Source organism: Pteropus vampyrus, unplaced genomic scaffold (genome assembly GCF_000151845.1).
Source record: "Pteropus vampyrus isolate Shadow unplaced genomic scaffold, Pvam_2.0 Scaffold1, whole genome shotgun sequence".
NCBI lineage: Eukaryota > Metazoa > Chordata > Mammalia > Chiroptera > Pteropodidae > Pteropus > Pteropus vampyrus.
In genome coordinates this window covers 36,631,896-36,636,023 of record NW_011888782.1, presented here as the reverse complement: position 1 = coordinate 36,636,023, position 4,128 = coordinate 36,631,896, and the positions used below count along the sequence as shown (strand labels likewise).

General features: G+C 34.8%; 1 pseudogene; it reads left to right on the top strand.

Annotated features, from left to right (window-relative positions):
- The first annotated feature begins 2,793 nt into the window (after window positions 1–2,793).
- LOC111737003 lies at window positions 2,794–2,890 on the top strand (annotated as a pseudogene).
- The last annotated feature ends 1,238 nt before the right edge of the window (window positions 2,891–4,128 follow it).

The window sequence follows — 4,128 nt, the reverse complement described above, 5'->3', positions numbered from 1 at the left end:
ATGATTGTGCATGTCTGAGATCTTCACGGATGGTTTGCCAGGTAGGGTCCCCTTCTACACTCTGTCATAGTCTTGGCCTGTTCAGTTTAGCTTTTGCTCTGGGTTTTCATTTTTAATCTAGCATTATTAGTAATAGTTGCATTACAAATGCTAAGATGGGTCTGGTGGACTTTCCACTTTTCCAGCTTCAGCTTGGACTCAGCTAGGGGTAATTGAGACTTTGGGTAGTGAATAGAGTTCGCACTTTAGCACATGGTTAAATCTAAAAGACATCCAAACCTTTCTAAGAACCAAGAAACTAACTCCAGTCTCCCAAAGACATCATGCAAGATAGTAATAAAATGGAATGCACTGAATGCCATCTTGGTGCTTGCTGCCCTGTTGGCTTCATGGTGGTCCAGCCAGTAGGGTGCAGCTGATGGCAGTGATTCTTGTCACAGTCCTCACCCTAGCCGGTAGGACACCTGAAGGCAGTCTGTGGCATCTGTAGGAAACAGGAGAATTATAAGGCTGATAGAGGTAAAATATGCAGGGAACATAAAGGCAAAGATGTCCTAACCTGTAAGTTACTGATTAAAGTATTCAAATAAGTATCAAAAAATGTGAAAAAAGAAAGGTATTCAAACAGGACCAAAAAAAAAAAAAAAAACAACTCTGTTTATGTAATTTTAATATACAGATAATCCATACATGTACTTTTTATATTTTGCTTTAATATGCATAGATATGTCTTATTTATTTGTTAAGAATTTTATTTTTAGTATAGTCTTAATAGAATTTTTATAAGTTCACCAATAAAATAAAACCAATTTATCAATCAGTATTTTTTCAAGAATTATGCAACTATAATTATTAGCACCCCATTTTACTCTCGAAATTTTACATGATCACTCATCTGAGAATAAAATTCATTACATTGTGAGGCAGTCCTTCCAGTTCATAGAAAAAAGCTACAATTCTTCCTCTTTTTTTTTCAATATCTGCTTCCTGGTAAATTTTCCTCAGTTTAGTTCTGCCTTCTGTACCTATACAAATTAAATTCTAGGACTTCCTCGCTAGGAGAAATATTTAAGAATATTATATTGTTTCCTGTCCACCCAAGCAGACTTTGTAATGTTTACAGTTCCAGTACATCTGCTTTTTCCTGCCTTCTTTTTGTAAGAGTTTTTGGAATGTTCACTCTCGTCATTTAACAAATAAACATTTGCTCCTAAACGAAATAGATAGCAAGAAGTATTTCTTTGTGAAAATTACCTGTCTTTTTCTTTATTGTTGCTGTTCTCATTTTTTCTCTCTCTAGTAATTATTCCTTACAGACACAGTGAAATACTTAAGCTAAAAAAAAAAAAAAAAGAATAATAAAAAATAAAAAAGAATGGAAATATTCCTTTAAGAAAAAGAATTAATGAAAAAAAAAAACACAGAAAAGCAGATTTCAATATGCCAGATATAGAAATTGGTGTGGGGTCTTTAAAAGAGCAGACTTTAAGTTGGATCCAGCTTATAGAGTTCGTGAGGGTTACACAAAGTAATATCAGGTAAATAGACCAAATTGAAAGTACCATGTAAGTATCAGCTATTATTTTAATAATGCAACTTTTTAGATGCATTATCTTAAGTACCACCTCCTGACCAAGAAATAAAAAGAGAAAAAATAAAACCCTTCTGTTTATTATTTCTAATAAAAACTATTAGAAATATATGGGAAGTATATAGCATTTAAAAATTTTTGAGAGACCACATTGTAAACTCTATGATGATAAATTTGAAAATACAGATTAAACATATCATACACTAGAAAAACAAAAATTACAAAACTGATTCAAGAGTAGGTAGGAAAATTGAAAAGATCTTTAGACAGGCAGAAGGTAGGAGTCGTGGCTGCAGTGTTCACCACAGTAACTGCCCATACCCAGAGCACCTCGAAGAGTTTACTGGATATAGGCATTCAGTACATACTTGGGGAGGCATTAAATGAATCAAATTGGTAAGAAAAAAAATGAAAAGATTTTCACCCTAAAATGTAACAGGACTAGATGACTTTTAAGAAAGGCTCCATCAAACATTTCTGGAACAAGGAATTCCTATTTGCTCTTTAAAACAATTCCTAGCTGTAGTTAAACTAGCCTAGTAAAATTTGAAATCACATCTATGAATACAGATGCCAAAATCCTAGAAATAGCATCATAAAATTATTCCAGAAGTGTAATAAACTATAAAAGCAAGTGTGTTTTACATCACGTATAAAAGCTCAGTTCAATATTAAGACATTTATTAAAGTGGAAAATCACATTATCATATCAAGAAATGCAGAAGACACTTGATTAAACGCAACCATTTCCATTATGTGATTTTTACAAGGTATTTATCATAAACTAGTAGTAAACATAATTTTAAACGTTGGGACACACATTCTCCTCAAGACAGGAACAACAAAAGCAGGCCCTCTTGTTATTTTAAATGATTGTCTTTTTGCCTTGACTAAAAACCCCTTGAGGGTTGCAACATAACTATTTCATACTTATATCACCACAAGTTTATCACCACTTTTAAAGTATTTCATATGATATTCTTATGCCCCAGAATCTTTTTAGTGAAAGGAAACCTCAATTTATTCATAAGCTAATAAACTGAAATAAATAACTAGAAATTATAATTTCAATGTGAGTTTATGAGTAAGGAATCCTCAGCAACCCCAACCCCAGATAAATTGAGGACCACGTATTCCATAATTTCCATGATCAGGTGAAACCTTTAGTCTGACATTCTATAAAATACCATTTGATCGCTTCTTGGCCTTCTCAGCCTTTTGGCTAAGATCAAGGGTAGTATCTGTTCCTATCAGTTTAAAAAATACCATTTGATCATTTATCAGAAGATCTGAGCTGTCCTCCAGATGCAATGACTGATTAGCTCTTCCCCTGAAAATTTTCACATGTGGTTGAAACCTGCTTCTGCTTGCCTCCCTGTCTTATTACTTTCTACTTGAGTCTAATATGACCCGGGGTCTAGGAAGAGGAGAGACATAGGCCTGATAAGTGTGTCCTCAAGTCAGCTCTAAGAACCAACAAGTCCCAAAGTCGTCAGATCAAATTCCTTGGACACACTTTGACTTGTGTCACCTTTTTGACACCTTATTAGAATCTTCCTCAGTCTTGTCTCTTTGTATCATTGAGAACCGTTTCATTTTGCTTTGTCTGCCTAGAGATGGAGGGTTCACTGGACCCTAACTGGTGACAAATAATCTTAGGGCAGTTTGTAGAGATCGGAGGTTTGTACAAGCATTGTTCTTAGTAATCACTGCAATTCTGATAGGATCTTGTCCATCTGGTTTGCCTTCCTGGTCCAATATTTTCTTGCTTTTTGTTTAATTTCATGAGCATTTCTCTCCAACTGGTACAATTCTACCACTGATACAGATACACACTGGTCACTTGGAGGAAAATGTAACAGGAATAAGGTTGTTCATTTGAGAGCTTCGTTCAAAGAAAACGGGGAGAAAATCCTCATGAAGAAATTCCCTGTCTTGTCAATCTAAAAGAGAGATCACTTTGATAACGAAGGAGAAATCCTCTTTTTTTGTTTTTGTACTTCAGGGATTAAAAAAGTATCAGCATTTTAAACTGTACATTGTAACTAATTTTTTTAGTTAGAATGTTAAGGGCCTGAATTACCGTTTAAACTGGTTTAGTCTCTCTCTGTGTGTCTGGCTCTCTGTATCTCTTCCTCTGTCACTCTCCTTCCTCTCCTGACTCCATGTGTGTGCTTGCACACGTGCACACCCCTTGTGTGATGATGGGTTTTTTTGGCATCTGAGCCTACTCCCTCCTTGCAAAGGGGGAGATTATTAGACTTTTACAATGATAATTTTAATATTTGTCTAAAGCCAGTTTCTTTTCTCCTTTTTCCTTTCTTTCCCTCTCCTTTTCCCCACTCCTACGGGAAGTTAGGAGATTCATTGATCATGAAAAATTGTTTTGGACTAATTTATATAGTCTGGAAGTAACTACTCCAGATAGTCAAGAATTTCAAAAAGAAAAGAGAAAATGTTAACTGCTTCTTTTGTATGTTTTCCCGGCTTAAACAGTAACTCAGAAGAAAACGTCTAACTGTGAATTTGGCTAATCA